The following is a 19719-nucleotide window of genomic DNA, read 5'->3' as shown; positions in this document are numbered from 1 at the left end:
ACATAGCATGGTGGCACACCAAGTATCCATGGCCACTTCTATTAGTACATTAGTTAGGACTTACCAGACTCAAGTAGGAGTCAATCTTAGAAGGGCAAAAGGACAGAGTACTGTCCAAACACATGGTAGCAGATGACAAGAGACTACAAGTGCTTCACAACAAAGTACTGAAATTATTAGGGGGGAGCAAACCCCATAGATTTCATGCAGGACATGTTAGTGTTCATTTACACCTAGCCTAACCTCTCATTTGAAGTCCTGATCATGGTCCCACAGTGCTGTCAGATCAATGTCTGCAGGATTACCAGCACAGACATAGGACCAGCTCACCATCTAGCACTCAAGACATCCCTTCTTCAAAATCATTTGCACCATCACCTAGCCTATCTTTAGGATTTGTATATAAAACGTTTGACCTTCAGCTATTGTGATTCAAGTGTGACATTTATTTTACTTACAATTTGACATTCACACAGTGTTTATCTTGAAGGGCATAAGTTATTATATACAACAAAAAAAAGGGTAGGGGACTTAGGAAACGTTTAGTCTGTGCATTTCATTCCTGTAATAGTGCTGCTTAAAATCTCATGGGATTGTGGAAAGAAAGCTGGAAGCTATAAGATAAGACTGCAGTCATTAACACCATTAAGCCATGCAGATGATATAGTGGACTACTGAGGATAAGAAATAAATGATGTATTGTTACTATTATACAATAAGCCCAGAATTACCTGTCAAAAGATAAACAAAAAGATTAGGGGAGAAATTAGAGGAAAGAAAAATACTTCCACAAGGAAAACTGTCTGAAGCTTCCAATAAAAAGTTGTGTTCTTTAATACAACAGATCTGTGAAAAACACTATATAGACCAAGAAACCTTGTGCCATTTGGAAATATAAGCAACTGAATAAGCCAAATTAATCAACACAAAAAAGGCAGTCCCCAAGATATTCAAAGAAAAATACAAGCAAAGGCATCCAGCTATGGAAAATTTCACAATAAAAAAATACAAAACGATTGCAAAGAGGGAGTGTAGAGCAGAAGATTCATAAGGTAGAAGTTAAAAACATAGAAATTGAAGGTATGGAATATCTGCGAAGTGAAGGATTCAGTGTAGAAAGTGTAACACAGGTCATATCACAACATGGTGGAACAACTAGTCTCCAAAGTAAGGAGAAACACGAGGAGCAGGAAACATCTAAAGAAGAAATCTGAACATGGGAAGGAAAAAGAGATTTAATATGGTGCAATATTTATACAAAGGATGAAGTTAGTATGTGCAGAGTGTATTTTATTTTATTTAGCATAATTATTTTTATTTATTTATTTACATTGTCATCATATTTATATTGTCATTTTTATATCAGCACACTGGATCTGTTAAAATGCTTAGCTGTTTTTAGCATAGTAGTATGTATATATGGAGTTATTATGACTATGTCTCTTTAAGAGCTCCATTTACTCTTGAATTTTTGGCGCCAAAAGGTTATTTAAATGTGAACTGGAAGTACTCCATTTTGGTTCTGAGGAAGTCTGATTTTTAACAGATGAAAGCGCTAAACCTTATTTTCAATAAAAGATTTGTTTTTTCATCATTACGAGTGGATTTAGCCTGAATTTTGGTGGAACACTACTGTTGGCTATACGTGTGTTATACTCTGTTCAAGCTGTGCAGAAGTTACTATATTTTACCAGCTAGCCTTTTTTCCTTCTACAGTCGGTTTCTGGTGGTGGTTGGTTCATTTATACAAAGGAAAAAAAAAACAAAGCTAAACAAGGCAGAAAGAGCAGCACCAAAGGTATTTAAGAGAAATACAGGCAAATACATCCGTATATGGAAATTCTTACAATACAAAAAAAAATAAGAAAACAAAGAGGAAAAGTAGAAAAGAGGATTAGTAATGCAGAGGTTAAAGAAATAGAAACTGAGGTTATGGATTACCCACACAGTGAAGGATTCAGTATAGAAAATTTAACTCAGATAACAACACAACAAGATAGAGCAATGGACATAAATTAAGGAAAAACTAGTGGAGCAGAAAGCATCTAATCAGTTGACATATGGAAATACATTGGACCCTCCCAAAGGAATCCAGTGCAAGGGTTCAGTTGGAGTTATACAGCAAGGGAAAGAACAGGAAACTTTGGCAACTCTGACACAGTCAGTGCTGTGGAGTGATAGGCCAATGAGTTTCCATATGAAAGAGCAATGGCGGACACATGGTGAAGCTGAAGAGAAAGTGGCACAAAAAATAAGCTTTGGAACTCTCTATAGAATGACCGCAGGAAATGCAGAGCAAAGAATGTGCCCTCAATTTAAAAGAAAATGATCTTAAGAGAAGAGTTACTTGAATTAATAGAGATGGATAGACAAGATCGCTGAAAAAAATAGACTGCAGAAGGTTAATAAAACCTGAAGTTAGATGTCTGATAAAACAAATGAACACAGTAATTAGGACTGTCCATAGAGATTCATGCAATATAACATAATTGAATAGATATATTAATGTGCAGAGAAATTAATAACCGATAAATTCCTACCACAAGAACAGAGGGTAGTAAGGGAAAGGATGGGGAGAAATTGAATACCATCATGGAAGTACTGAAAAGAGAAAACTATAAAGCAATTAAGACAAGAAGTGTCACTGTTAGAAGAGTATAGAAGAGGGAACAGATCAATAAAAACACTTAAAAAGTTAAACATGACAAACACAATGCAGATTTTTATAATGGATCAGGATTTGTCATGTACTATCACAAATAATAAACTAAAAATATCAGCACAGGCAGAAAAACTTAAAAGATACACAGATAAATATAAAGGAAAAGTACAAAATAAGCAATATATTGATGACCCAAAAAAGTTTCATAGAGAACTGGGAAACAAGGTAAAAGGAAGTGAAAGACCACCAAAAAAAGAAGAAATAGATCCATTTTGAAGAAGTATTTATGACGTCCGGGTCTACATTAATTCCATGAAAGACGTATTCATCAAATACATCTTCTATGAGCAGCAACCACCAAAAATCACTACAGAGAACATCTGAATTTATCCCATCGTTCACAAACACTTGGCAGTCACCTATGCTTTGCCCTTTTCCCCACTGTAGTTCAATCTCGGAGTTGGTATATATAGTTTTGGGTTGTGTTGGTGGCATATCCCACATTGGGGTGTGTGAGGGCAAAGCCCCCCACTTGGGTGGATTTGATTTAGTCTATTATGTGTTCCAGATGGTGGTGGGTAAGTGTTTGTGAATTATGGGAAAAATTTCACAGTTCGCTGAATTGATTTGCAGTGGTTGTTGTTTGCAGAAGACATATTCAATTAATATGTCTTTTGCAGAATTAATATAGACCCATGAAGATCCTGTGGAGCATAATTAAGATGCTAAATGGATAGAAGAAGTAAAAGAAAGAATATGAAGTTCAAATGTACAGAATATGAAATAGGATGAAGTAACCACCAGAGAAATTGAAACAAGGTTAAGAAAAGCCTCTAATTGGAAAACCCCAGACCCAGATGCAGTACTATTTATATGTGTACCCAGAACAGGCACTAGTTTGGCTAACAACAGGAAAAACAATGCTTCTACTTAAGAGTGAACCTGCAAGCTATCCTAAATAATATAAACAAATAACTCGCCTTCCAACAACATATAAATGATAAAGTGGAACTAATGACAGCAGAGTTTATAGTTATTAAAAAAAATGAAAAACAAATAAGTGGTTAAATGAAGCACAACTTCAGGAACCATAAAAGTACAAAACTTTTATTTAAAATGTTAGCGCTTTCACCACTCATCTGGTGGCTTCATCAGACCATAAAAACAGAACATCACTAAATAAAACATGTATATATACTCACAGTGCCCCATTCCTATGATAAAATCTAAAACATACAACCTAAATCATAACAAATAAATTAAATGAAAATCTCTTATAGACTAGTCTTTTATTAATAACTAATGCCCTTATGTTTTGCTTAAGGTATGATATTAGAGAATATTATTAGAAGGTGTATATTATTATGCTTGCTAACCTGAAATGATCTAGGTATACGCAGGATGCACTCTATAATATGATTGTGATGTATTTTTGCATAAGAGATTTTAATTTCATTTATTTATGATTTAGGTTATATGTTTTAGATTTTATCGTAGGAATTATGGTTAGGGTGATTTATTTATATAGGAGCATTATGATGTCATTGCTGCATTTCTTGCTTTACATGATCGTATTTTGGGATATAGGTTTAAGGATTGCCTGGCTTTGATGACATGGCTACGTGATGCACGTAACTGTGCATGATCTGATGTTTTTGATTGTGTATGCACCTGTGGTGGATTTACATATGATTAATGAGGCACTCTGAGTATATATAAATGTTTTATTTAGTGATGCTCTGTTTTTATTGTCTGATGAAGCCACCAGATGAGTGGTAAAAGCACTAACCTTTTAAATTAAAGTTTTGTACTTTTATGGTTCCTGAAGTCATGATTCATTTAACCACTTATTCATTTTTATATTGTTTGTTTAAGCAGTTGCTCGTTTATCCATTGGGTGATTTGTTTTCTATACATTTAGAAGAAAACTCAATTATGCCAATAGAAAAAAAGGGTAATAAAAGAAAGTCTTATGGAACAGAGGATCATTTGTTGTTAAATAAAGTCATAGTGAAGAACTCTAAAAAGAGGAACAATATAAGTATGGCATGGATAGACTACAAAAAAGCATTTGGCAGTTTCCCACATGCATGGATGAAAGAGTGCTTAAACATGTATACAATACACCCTACACTGATAAACTACATCACAGTGACCATGAAACAGTGGCAAACCACTTTGCAGTTAAGCCATGATAAAGGGCAAATTATTATTCCATAGATAAAAATTCAAAGGGGGATATTCTAGGGTTAATCTGTGTCACCACTGATTTTTTGCCTTGCCCTTAACCCATTAAGCTGTTTGCTTAACAGATTAGGTCATGGCTATAATTTGGCTCCCATAAAGCCATAATGATGAGGAGCTGAAAGCACAATTGCAAGTAGTCCAAACTTTTTCAGATGATATAAGAATTTCATTTTGTCTTGATAAATGTAAAAAAGCAACCTTTAAAGCAGGAAAGCTGCAGCACCAAGAAACCTTCAGTTTGGGACAAGAATGTGATATCAAAGAACTTGAGCAAGAACGAGTGTATAAATACTTGGGAAGTGATGAAGGATCAACAATAAAGCATGGTCAAATGCAAATAAAACTCAATAAGGAATATTTTAGAAGGCTTAAATTAATCCTGTTAATCCTGAAAACAGCATTGACATCTAGGAACAAAGTTCAGGCTATAAGCCAATTTGTTCTTCCTGTCCTAACTTAAAATTTTAGAGTGACTGACTGGCCCCAAAATGTGTTAGATAGATTAGACAGGAAAACAAGAAGGATACTTTATTCTCATCAAATGATTTATAAAAATCAGTACATACCAAGATTATATATTCCCCATTCCGAAGGAGGTATGGGCCTCCTTGAAATTGATTACATGTATTGATCTGCAATCGTGGGACTGCATACATATCTGCTGACCTCACAAGATCCAAACATAGTGAAAATCTTGAAATATGAGGAGAATAAATCTAAAATTACTTCCCTTCTTAGTCTAACAGAAGCATATTGGCATCAAGCAGGAATGTAAATCAAACCAGAAGTAGATAAAAATCAGGCAGCAACTGAATGTGCCAAGCATATAAGGTAAAGGATCAGATGAGAAGGCAAGAAATGTGGAAAATGCATAAATATAGTTGCAAATATAGAAAACTCCAGGAATAACCCCAAGTTGATAAGGATTGAACTCAGGAATGGTTAAGGAGAGGCGAATTCAAACCAAAAGATGAAAGGTTAATATTGATGGCCCAAGACAGTGGACTATGTATGCATTGGTTTACAAATTCCATTGAGCATGTTGGAGAAACAGACAAATGTAGGTTTTGTAAAACAGAATTGGAAACAGTTGCACACCATGTTGCTGGTTGTGACATACTAATGGCAGAGCATTGTTAAAACATTATAATACTGAAGTAGCCGAAAAACAGTGGAAACATGAGCCACAAAGCATCAGAAAAAATGATGAAGTCTACATCACATGGGAATCCCCCATTACTGACAGCTGAAAAGATGGATGTGAGAAAACCAGATACAGTGGACCATGAAAAAGAAGACAAAAGTAGCATTTGTCATTGAAATTGCTGCACCCATTGACTACAGTGTCTTGCATACAGAGAGACACAGTCATAAAATATCAGGATTTGCAGACAGAAACAAGAGCAATGAGAAAGAAGGATACCCAGACAGTTCCAATAGTAGTCGGAGCAATGCGTCTTATAAAAATGAATCTACAATCATATTTAGATATGTTACTGATACATGTAACTCCGTACGAATTGCAGAAAGAGTCATTACTGGGCACATTGAGGGTGCTGCAAAAAGTACTTCTGGCTGACATCAAAGATCAAAACAATACTTATTTCATGAACTTTAATCATACTTTGACTTAGGAATGACATCCTTTCCCATCATGGTATTAAAAACCCAAAAGACTTGGAAAAATTAAAAAGAGTTAAAAAAAGGCTGGGGGAACTTGGGACACGTTTCAACTGTATGCATTTCATTCATGTAATTGTACTGCTTAATCTATCATGGAATTGTGGAAAGAAAGCTGCAAGCTAAGACAGAAGTCATTAACACCATTAATGTGTTATGCATTACCATTTTTGCAGCTGACAATTACCTATAACTTAAAAGTAATAATGCGTAAGTATGCAAGTTAACACTGATAAGAAAATTAAACATTACAATTGGTATTGTGCTATGTAAACCAACGCTGTTGCCTTGCCATCCTCAACACTGAGCAAATGATAGTTTTTTTTTTTTGTTTTAAGGCCACAACTTTTTGTGTACAACAAATGAAAGAATCTGATAATACAGCTCAAAATGAGGAAGAATTGCATAATATGAAAAAAATACGATGGGCAGGATTCACGAAGCCTCCGTGTAAGAGTTATAACTCTTACACGGAGGCTGCAGTTAAACGGAGTGATGTCAGCATGCTCTGCATATTCATGAGAGCATGCTGAATCACACCTAAGGCTAACACGGTCCGTGGGAGACAGTAGGGGGCGTGTCCGTAGGCTGAGCCCTGCAAGCGGACACGCCCCCACAAGAGTAAAATTGCCCAAAGTAAACACCCACGACAGAGGCCATGGAAATGTGAATAAACACAACACAACACATGCCCCCACAGACTATGAACATAAAATATATAAATGAACATGTTATTTATTTTTTTCAATCATAAAGATGTTTGCCCATGTGTGCGCTCATTTGCGCGGGCGTGCCCGTAGCTTAGCCACAGTTAGCAGTCAGTGGAAAAGGATATAAGAACTAAATATGCAAAGTAAGCCAAGAAGCAATAGCGTAGCAGTAGAGACATCGGCTGAAGAGCAGGCATTCATGGTTCGAGCCCCCACAACACCAATTTTTATTTCTAGTAAAATAAGCACGAAACAAGTCCCTGACAAACATGTACACATATAAAATCATAGTTTATGTAAAATGTAATGAAATAGTCCATTTATTTTGAAGAAATGTGAGATAAAATAATAAAAGATGCCAGATGTGCCTATATCTGAGCTACAGTTTAACAAGGTGAGTGCATCTGCCCGTAGGTGAGCAGTAGTTTAACAGGTGCAAAATGAGTGCCCGTAGGTGAGCAGTGGTTTAACACACTGAAACTGTGTGCCCCTAGCTGAGCTGAGCGTAATATGCGTGCTGATAGTCAAATGAGGCTTAAACCAGCGTACCCCATTTGCGCAGAGCTGCGCACCGCGCCAACAAGCTAACTGATGGGCAACGTTGAGCAAGCCGTATCAAAACTGCCTTTACACAGACACACCCCCCAGCTTGTCTAGACAGTCATAAAAAATAAAAAGCAGTGGCCAGGATCAAACACAAGATACTATACACCATAGTGAAGGTACTGAACCACTAAGCCATGACAGCAGTACCTATAAATGTAGTAATAGCAAATATATGGGAATGAATACAAAGTGGAGCATGACAAAGCAGGTTTTGCGAAGTTGATACAATTCCAAAATGGCCAATCACAGATATGTGCGGGAAAAACGGCATATATAAGCCCCATAGGCGGGAATACACATCATAAATGATTCTAGAACTGACTTGCAGCCAGAATGACAGGAGTAGGTGAGGGTAGTTGATTTCGAGCACAGAGGTGGGGCGTTGAGGAGTCCAGATACATGGTCTGGCTCCTAGTCCACAATCATGAGGCCCAACTCATGCAGGGCCAGGTCCTCTGGGGAGCATATAGGGCTGAGGAGTGGGACCGGTTGGCTCATGATCTCACCAGTACCACAGGGATTCCAAGGACTGGTGAGCAGGTTCGTCACCACTATGCGGACCTGAAGAGATGCAAGCAGGACCAATTGAACCTTTGGATCCAGGAGGCCCGGCAAATACCCAACGCCCCACTACTGAGTAAGTTAAATGTAATTATGTATGTAAGAATTTAAACTAGCTGATATTATGGAGATGTGTATTCCAATATTACTTCATTTATATTACAGCTGCAGGTGTCCGTTCTGTGAGCCACAGAGCCTATGGCGATAGGCTGGTGCAGTTGCACCACCAGGCAGGTCAGTAATCCTCTCCCAGTAACTGTAAAGAAATATAAAAGTATGACAGTTAGCAAAAGAGTGCAGTGTAGTCACTAAGTAATAGAATGTGCAAGTAACAAGTGTAAGAGTGTTTGCAAGTATTGCTTGATTACAAAAGTGTGTTGCAGTCTGTAATCCAAACAGAAAAATTAAAATGTCTGAAATAAAGTCTGAAATAAAGATGCCCCACCTGTAATATAATAGTACACAACCTGCAGCAGGCTGAAACGTACAGCTGCAGAAGATGAGCAAATCACATGTGTGAAATATACCCCTGTTGAAATACTGAAACATGACAGAAGTGAGACTGCTGGAAAGGATTGTAATAACTACAGGTAAAACATGTCAATAAAGCCTAGAAGTAAGTACCATCCTGAATAGTAAAATGAAAACAAGTGAGAGAGTGTGAGAAAGTGTCATGAATCCAGCAATACAGTAGTAATAACCCCTGAATAAAGTATACTGCAGTCAGTACAGAATGAAATGCATGTGAGAAGCAAAACCAAACAGTGAAATGTTTTCAAAGTGTTGCTGCAGCTGGAATGTGTATCCCAAAATCTGGATATGTTGTTCTCAGTCTGCAATATGCAGATAGTATGATTGTCTGATATACCAAACATCCACAGTTGTCTATAGCTATATAAAGCAAATGTAGCAGGATGATGTAGCTGAACAAAGCTAGATATGAATGTGTATGAAAAACAATAAAATGTATATTGATGTAGCAGTAACAGTCCTATCACCAAGTTGAAGTAGTTATCATATAGGAAACTGTAGTTAGAACAGTAGTGTGTATATATGTGCACCTATTAGAAATGTACAGCATATGTATTGGTATTCGAAGGTGTTAATATTATTTTCTTCACCCCACCCTATAACCACGTATAACCCATTCCACAAGTAAATGGTATGTGCAATCACAATTAACACCCCTGGACATTTGTCCTGTTGGGTCATAAATATTTGCATGTCCGTTGATGCATCTGCCCTGTTCATACATCCAAACCTGATGGCCTGTTGCCATCAATCAACCCTGCATGTTGTTGGACTGTGTATTGCTGTTCAAATTATGCATGTGTTATGCTCGCTGTTCAATGGTGTGAATATATGGGTGTTTGGTTAATGGGAATACTAATGCATGCTGTTACAACTAATTGTGAATGGTATTATATGTCACTAACCCAAACTGTCATGACATAATGCAAAACATAGGAAGACAGGGAAGGCGGGTTCCAGCGGACCCACCTCTCCCACCTCAGCTGGCGAGTGCACCTGGCACTAGTGCCCAGTCTGGACCCTCCTCCTCTGGCCCTGTGCCACCGGCGGGTGGAAGCGCTGTAGGGGATGGGGCTCGTCCCCAATCTGCAAGTGTGGCCAGAGGAGAACCACCACTCACCCTCCGTAGCGTCCGGACTGTGGTGCATAGGGAGATCCAGGACTCTGTTCTTGGGCCCCTATGCCAGCTTGAGGCACAGGTGGCACAACTTACGGGCATGCCTGTTGCCTGGCCTACACAGCCCCCAGCACAGCCCCGTCCTGGGCAGTGAAGGAACAGTGGCAACTGTCTATGGGTGGGGATATCAGTTCCACTGTTGCCATCTGTGGGCTCATGGGCTCTGGATATCCAAACCTCCGTCCCCATCAATTGTGTAACCCCCCCCACACATGTCACACACCGCGCCTGTATGCGTCTTGTTTGTCTTGTCTGTTGACCTACCCAACCTACCTCCCCAGCTATACTGACTTCCTTCACCTGACATACCACTCTCACCTGAAAAAAAAAAAAAAAAAAAGGGCACTCTGTACCCACAAAAAAATTACGCCCCATACATAGCTGCCCATTCCGCACACATGTCTGCTGGACATGGAAACTATCAATTACAATTGGTTGTACAACAAGTATTATTGTTGTCCTGACACCTCTCTCAGGGGTGGAAGGTTTCAAATGTCACACCAAATTACATACATATGCATAGCTGTTGCTGATGAAGAAATGGGCAACTATGGGCCTTACCTACATCCCTCCTGCAAATCCCAAGCTTGTTTCCCTACTGTCTTACCCTCTTTGTGACCCCTTTTTCACCACTTTCCTGTCTCCCCATTTTCATTTCTTTCAAAGAAAATAGCGCGGGTGTGCGCCAGAGTAAGCACTGTTAAGCAGTTGTAAGCAGGTGTGCGTGTGTGTGTGCGGAGCTAAATGCCAGTGCGTATGCATGAGCTCCACGCAAACCAGCGCTAACCCGGTTACAACTGCTTAAAAGTGCCTTAGTCAGTCTGACAGGTTCTGTAGTCAGTTCAAAAGGAAAATAAAATCCCACTGTCAGTCCCAAACCCAGGACCTTGGAAACAGTAGTCTGTATGACCTACCACTAAGCCATGACTCTTATACAAGAACATTGTGCTAAAATAAATATATCATGTAATAGTAGGAATGAATGTAAAGGGAATATAGGATGTGTAGTACACAAAGCATGTCATTTAGAATTATTGTCAAAACTAGTGGATTCCCATAATAGTAGTGTGTGAACAGAAACAGCCATGCTAGTTGGTAGCTAGTAGGTAATAATGTCAGTTAATGTACATATATAAATATGTATATTTACATGTATATATATATATATATATATATATATATATATATATATGTATATATATAGTTGTAGGTGTCATTGTGCATACACACTTACTACAGGGAACAGGAGAGAGAAATGGAGAAATGTGAATCTACAACACAGCCTGAATAATGAGAGAGATACTAACCTTTACACTCACAGAACAGTGTCCACAGCATACCAGCATGGTCCCTGCCCTTACAATCTGAAAGGGCAATGCCTATCTCACATACCCTTTTATAGCACTGTCCTGAAATCATAGTGAGAACTGCAATCAGTACACAACTGGCTGCATGCAATTAGCAAATGCTGGCTTAAAATTGGTGCAGAGGCCATCACATGGACCTATGCAGATACCTACAAAAGCATCCTGTACTAACACTCCACACATGCAATATGTTCATTGCACTGTCCGGAAGCAGACAGAGGGAGAGAGAGAGACAGACAGAGATAGAGACAGAGAGTGAGAGAAAAAAAAAATACACACGCTACACACTGAGTCTAAGCTGTCAGCAGTGACAGTAGCAAGCCGTGCCAGCAGCAGCAGGAAGCAGAAGTAGTGGTAATGCAACCAGCTGCGACAAACACAGGTAATGTAAAGTAGCAGGTTAATAGTCTGCATACTGTGAACCCTCCAAATGTGTCATAGGCCTGTATCTATAGGTATGTTCATGTGATATGTTGTGTGTACGTAGTTCCACCAAAAGGGGATGACTATACATTACATGTCAGTCAGTGTTAGGCCATGATCCTGGCATCAGTTGTCTGTGCGTTGCCCTCAGCAATGGCTGTAGTGACTGTTTTGAAAGGTCAGCCAAGTTCAAAAGGCAGGATCAGCCCATCACAAAGGCAAACTAGCCGGGAACAAGTGTCTGCAGGTACCCAATATTGCTGTATATGCGTCCCATACTGAATAATTCCATAGCTTAGCAGACCAGGCCAGTTATGCTTATGATGTGGTAGTTCCCAGGGTCAGTAGAGGTGCCTCCTTAGTGGTGTGGGACCACTGTTGCTGTATGCCAGTGTCCAGGTACATATCCTGTAGTATGGCCAAGGTTAAATATCAGTCTTGTATGTGGTTGTATGTCCTCTTGGAGTGCACGTAGCACACAACCAGGGATACCATCAGGTCACAGTGATGCTGTGTGCTCTGCTTTTCTGAGGGCAGCCCTCACCTGGACATGTGAGTTGATAGGGAGGTTACATACAGCTGTGATAAGTATTTCAACTTGTGGGGGAGAAGGAGGGGGGATAGTTGCACCGAACCTGTCTGCAAGAATGTTGCCAATATCTGTGTGTTCGGTGAATGTTAAGTATGTGTGTATTAACTCAGAGCATATCTGAGGCATTTGGTCCATATGTGTAGCATAACTGAAGAAGGCCTTGTGGTTATCTATAGTGTTTGTGGCCATTTCCCTCCCAGAGTAAGCCGTGGCCGTTGTTATGAGAGATCATAGCGTATTACCAGTGCTGACCACAGATGCCTTCCCTTAATGTGAATCTGCTCTGTCCTGCAGTAGCCTCCTGCTATTGTTATACAATCTGCCTCTGGCTGGGGTCCAACGGACAGGATGCCTAACCTTTGTTCATATGGTCTGGGTTAGAAATGTGTGTGCAAGTTCCATGCAATCTGTGGGATGTCCATGGTAAGCATTTGCAAAGGGGTCAGCAGTGTGGGTTGTGACTTCCACTGGCCCAGTGGGCTGCATGGATACCATCTCAGTCCTAACAAGTGAATAACTGTCTAATCACATACATATTAAAGTAGTCTACTGTGCTGGTGGTGGTGGTGGTGGGATATGTATATCCAGGCCGAGTAACTTGTGTCCACATCACACTAGTGGATGGCATTCCACATACAGTACCTTGGTATGAACCCCCAGAGTGAGGTTGTGCATTGGACCTGTCGCAGTGTGCTGACCGATGGGGCATGCTACTATGTTGTATGGAATATGGCAGGTATTGTTGCACAGGTGTTGGCTGAGCACTGATATCTGGCCATGTACTTGTGTATCCACCACGAGACACACACATGCAACATATGGGAGTAGTAGTATATCACTACACTTGAGTATCATGTATAGTATGTGTGCCATATATTGCTGACATAGTCTGCTGATATCCTGTTTGTGTTCTCTTCCAGGGAGATGGCGTGTCAGTGTAATCCCGCCTACTCTGCAGCGGAAGATGAGGAGATACACCAGAGCCTGGTGCGGGAGTATGACATACTGTTTTCCTGCACCAGCCAGAATCAGCAGGAGAGGGCTGCACTGTGGCAAGACCTTGTCCGTAGGGTAAATGACATTGGCACGCATAATAGGACATATGAGCAGGTACGACATCACTGCAGTAATTTAATCAGAAATGTCCATCAGCATGCGTCGGATATCCATAGGCAACAGGTTGCCACAGGAGGTGGGGTGGCCACACATCCCCCCTCACCAGACTGGAGGGGCTACTCCTAAGTGTTGTGGCTCCAGCCCCAGAACAGCAACAGTAATACACCTGCATCATGATGGAGGCTGGATCCACACAGCAGCACGACATGGAGCGTGCAGGTAATATGCCATATGTACACTTGACTGTTCTGTATACTGTTAGTTTATGCATGTGTAAGGTGTGTCCGTGGTATGTAGCTGTCAACATAGTATGTAATTGTGCATGTGTGATATTGGCAATATCAGCAGCTGACGTGTGAAAGCCAACTGGTGTACTACTGCACTGTATCATATGCAGTATCAATGGCACAGTTGTGCCCACTGACATTAATCTCCTCATTTCTGAAGGTCCCTCCGGGGTTACAGCAAGGCAGGCCATCCATGCTGGTGAGTGTGTTTAACAATACCTATAATAGTCCTGATAGCGCTAGTAATACTAGTGTAACTCAGTAGTGCTCTGTGTGTATACTTCGGGGTGTGCATGTGTGCAGGTGTGCATGTGTCAATGTGTGCATGTGTGCATGTGTGCATGTGTGCAGGTGTGCCTGTGTCCACGCTGCATGTGTGCATGTGTGCCTGTGTCCACGTGTGCATGTGTGCCTGTGTGCCTGTGTCCACGTGTGCATGTGTGCATGTGTGCCTGTGTCCACATGTGCATGTGTGCATGTGTGCATGTGTCCACATGTGCATGTGTGCATGTGTACATGTGACCACGTGTGCATGCGTGCATGTGTCCATGTGTGCATGTGTCCACGTGTGCATGTGTGCATGTGGCCACGTGTGCATGTGTGCATCTGTGCCTGTGTGCATGTGTGCATTTATGCATGTGTGCCTGTATGCATGTGTGCATGTGTGCATGTGTGCATAAGTGCATCACTGGTAACATTGTGTGGACACTGTAAACTGTGTTTCCTGTCTTCCTCCCACAGGTTCTGGTGCTGCTCTGGTGTCCTGCAGCAGGGAACCTGAATCTGGTGCCACAGGTACTGGTAATGATGATATCAGTACATCCTTTGTCACCATTGTCCCTAGGTGATGGACAGGATACAGTGGGCATTGACCAGGGTAATGTGGTATCTGTGGCACATGCTTCCCCACACAGCAGCCATGGGCATGATCCTGCGATGGTACCACACAGACAGTTGCCCATGGGTTCTCGTGGGAGCATCCATGGGCGTACTGCCTCTGGCAGACGTGCCCAAAGAGGTCTGTCAACCTCAGCTATGTTTCGGGCTGTCATGCAGGCACAGTCGCGTATGGAAAGGTACACCAGACAGGGTCTGAGGGAGCTGAGAGCATGTCGCACAGCCATGACTGACAGTATGCGTGACATCGCGGATGCTATCCGTAATTTCACCGATGTCATAGACAGACATTGTGGGGACATATTACAGCAGTTCCACAACCAAATGTCCATAAGCCAGGGCAAGGGTGGCCGGTTGCGGCATCGACGTGGCCGTATGCCAGCAAAAGCAGCAGCTGGCAGTCGGCGTGGACGACAACAGGCCCGCGCACACCCCCATAGTGCCAGCAGCAGCCCCAGCAATGTTGGGTCTGTGCTGTCATCGGAATGCCCCAGGAGACCATGTGCACGTGGCTCTGGACAGTCCCAACAGGGACCTGTGTCCAGTCAACATACTCCCACTTCTGATGACAGTACCCAGTCTGGCTTAGTACTGGATATGGTCCGTAGCACCCCTGCCAGGCACAGATACTGTGTCCGTGCTCACAGACACTGATCTGTATGACCTGCCAGGTGCAGTCTGTGGCTGTCCACAAACCCCTGTATATGGCAGCCATGAGGTGGAACTGTGTGCGTGCATACACACATGCGAAATGTTAACACCTAGGGCTACCACATACACGCACACACTGCACCAACAGTGCTCCACCCTGTACTGCTGTCCCTCACCAACACACATACACACACATGTCAATTGGTGGTATTAGTGGCAGACTCAGGTATACCTAATTCACACCCTGTGCATATGATGACACTGTGCCACCTCCTGCAATCTCCAACATCATTGCGGGAACAGGTAAACATGTTGCTGATGCACAGGGTGACTACATAGAAGTGTATTAGTAGTATCATGTTGGTAACAGTACAGTGTGCTGATATGACTGTGGGTATATCCCAGCATGCCTGATGCAGTAACCGTATGACTGTCCTGAATTGTTATCTGCACCTATAGTACGTACCAAAGTGTACCAGCTGCACATTATTGCATGCCGGTGGTAAGGATGTCAACAGATAGCCACATACATGGGTAGCATAGGGGGAAAGCTAATGGAAGTAGTGATATGCAATGATGGACATGTACAGTAATGGTGTCAAGTTGCCCACAACGACTATGCAATGTGGATGTTTGCGCATGTTGATATGTGTGCAGTACCAATGTAATCCAAATCACAATTAACTATGACATAATATCAGTTCTACCATGGGCATCTGAGCTGTGCATTCCTGGGTACATGTTGATAGTGCCTACATATTTGCACTGTTACTTACTGTTAGTGTTACCCCTTCATTGTTGTACAATGAACTACTTCCAGCCCTGCTTACTGTAGCTTTGTTTGCATGCATGTTCGCTTGGGGTTCCCTGGAACACTGCTTCCACCTGCAATGCAGAGTTACAGTGCTTCTGTGGACTCCTAGTGACATCTGCATAGCGTACGATATGTATGTCAAGTTTACATATGACAGAACGTCACTGTCCATCCTGTTCGCATGTATGTTGCCTGTGACACATTGCACATGTCTTACCTGGCATTTACCCATGTGTGCAGTCATAAATGCCAGTGCTATGAAGCAGTAGCAGTACACCCACACATACACACCTTCAGTATGTTGTTTCCCATTGGCCCTATGTGTTGGTACTCACCATGGCAATCATACTACTAGGGTAGCATGTGCAAAGGTAACCTGTGAATCACCTCTATGGTCCAGTTGTGGTTTATGTGAGTCATGTTGCAATGTCACAGCTGCCACATGTATGCAGTCAACCATCACCCTTGGCCAGGAATGTACAACACATGTGTGGGATGCCACCACATAGCCAATCTGTGGACTGAGCTCTCTGAACCCAGTAATGCCATACCCTGTCAGGTGGCATGTCATACTACAGTGACTACAATACAAGTCAGACATAGACATGCACTGACAGCATGCTGAACACACTGGGGCATACTTGGGGACTCAGAATAGCATCCTGCCTGAGCATCACACACCTTCGCAGCTGGCAAACAGGCATATGTTACGTCGGAACAGAGCAGATGCCACACATGGCACACACATCCCGTGTGCCACACACTCACAGCCTGTAGGGCTACACAACACACCTGCTATAGATGTGTCAGGTACCTGTCTTGGGCTCTGCAGTGGGGTCCCACTCAACAGGCTGTATATGGTGAAGGTCACAGTGATATGCCCCAGGGGCACTATGGTCCTCCTCAAAACACATGCATACATTTCAGTCAAAGGCATGGACACATATGACTCAGTCATTGACCATACCACTATGGATGACCTGAGACATACCTCCCTGGACTACATGATAGGGAACATAGAAGGGATCTCTCAGCATATGGCATGGGCCAGTATGAGCCTGATCTTGGTTGCCAACATACCCTCACCAGGTATGCTACCACTATATGTAGGAAGGGTGTTGTATGTCTACATTCTGCTCAGTCTCCAATGTCATTCATAGGGTATCCGCTGGCTGTCAACGTGTGCTTACATGCTAGGGAAGCCACAATGATGTGCAAGGGGCAGCTTGCACGTGACTCCCATGGCCCAATGTATATTGGCAAAGCTCCTTGATACACACATACTGCCTTATGCTGCAGGACACGGATTACATAGCCACCTCCATGGGTATCACACAGGTTAGGACACTAACAGTGCTGCTACACAACACCAGCAGTGTACACCGCAAGATGCATGCACTGGACACTGTCCTCAGCACGGTGAACTGCAATTTCTGTGCAGTACCAGAGTCCTGATTCATAGCTCACAGGTGCAACCCATCACTGCCAGGTTTTGCCTCATACCATGCCTGTCGTCCCCTACACATGTAACACACATGGACAGGGGGGTGGTATCCCAAGGCACCACAGATACACACACCTCCAATTTGTTGGCACAGCACAAAGCATCAGGGCCTATTCATGTGCAGCTAACAGTGTGTGAGACTGCCATCTGGTTCATAGCCTGGCACACACAACCCTCCCATACACAGGAAAACCACCTATCCTCCATAACAACACTGGCAATATGACAGTCTCAAGAACTGTCTATATATGGCTGGACTGCATCCAGACAAACATTGTGCGTGAGCATTACTGTAGCTACAACACACTAGTTGAAGGGTTCCCAGCATGTGGTCACTGAATTGCAGTGGAATGACATGTTACCACTCCCACAACAGGTGGGAACATGCAGCACCTGTACATCGACTACATGTAGACTATATGGCCCAGACCAGATGTGTATCCCCTGCTGTAGGCATTTTACCATATACACGCACACTGTATAGACACATACCGCGTGCGGCCCCTGCACAGTAAGACACAGTCATATTGTTATGCATTGCAAATACCATTTATCCACTCGAGGCATGTGTCAGACATGGTAACTACTGCAGGTCACAGGTATTTATGTGTATGTGTCACACACATACATCATGTGTGCAATGCCATTGCTGGTTTAGGCAATGGCATGCATTGTTATGCACAAAGACCCACACAAGGTCATAATGTGTGACACAACCACACGTGGCAGTTGTGGGTTACCAAAACATACCTATCTGTACTCTGACAATGGTAATAGACCCAGTAGCAGAGCGCACTATTGGCATTACTGGCCAACTAGCCCTGTTTGGCTGTGCTGATAGTGTGATGACACCCCCTGTGTTTACTGGGGGAATATGCAGCATCTGGTATATTGTAGTATTTGCCAAAAGGATCTGTTCTCTCACACTTGCATTTACACACACCCTACTACCCCCACACACACGCACACTTGCAGGATTCATACCCCTACCTAACTAAGTCACAACACGTGAGAAAGATGCATTAGCGAAGTGCACTATTCAGATTACTAGATGGTTCCTTTTTTCTGGCTGTACTCATAGGGTGCTGACATCATCAGTGTTTTGAAAGGGTAATGTGCATCAGGTAGTGTGATCTCCTGATTGCCCAAACTTACATGTTTGTCATACAGAATTGCATACACACAAACTCCCCACATCCAAACACACACGCATGCCATTTGCAGGCTTCAAACTCCTACCTAACTATATTATGACACTTGATAGAGACGCATTAGCAGAGCACGCTATTCAAATTACTGGGTGGTTTCTCTTCTCCTGCTGTACTTATAGGGTGCTGACATCATCCGTGCTGAGATAGGGGAATGTGCATCCTGTAGAGTGCTTTCACAGTTGCCAAAAGGGACATCTCCCTCACACAGACCTGCACACACACTAACCCCCCACCACACACACTGGGCAGTTGCAGGATTCAAACCCCTACCTAACTATGTTATGACACTTGTGACAGATGCATTAGCAGAGCGCACTATTCAATTTACTGGGAGTTTTTTCTTCTCCTGCTGTACTTATAGGGTGCTGACATGATCCGTGCTGAGATAGGGGACTGTGCATCCTGTAGAGTGCTTTCACAGTTGCCAAAAGGGACATTTTCTTCACACAGACTTGCACACACATGAACCCCTCTCCACACACACTGGGCAGTTGCAGGATTTAAACTCCTACCTAACTATGTTATGACACTCGAGACGGACGCATTAGCAGACTGCGCTATTCGCATTACTGGGAGGTTTCCCTTCTCCTGCTGTACTTGTAGGGTGCTGACATCATCAGTGTTTAGAAAGGGGAATGTGCATCCTGTAGTGTGTTCTCCTAGTTGCCAAAAGGGATATTTCT

Source organism: Protopterus annectens, chromosome 5.part0 (assembly GCF_019279795.1).
Source record: "Protopterus annectens isolate FY-2018-M chromosome 5.part0, PAN1.0, whole genome shotgun sequence".
Taxonomy (NCBI): Eukaryota; Metazoa; Chordata; order Ceratodontiformes; family Protopteridae; genus Protopterus; species Protopterus annectens.
The sequence above is the reverse complement of the archived record's forward strand: the minus strand, read 5'-3'. Positions refer to the sequence as shown.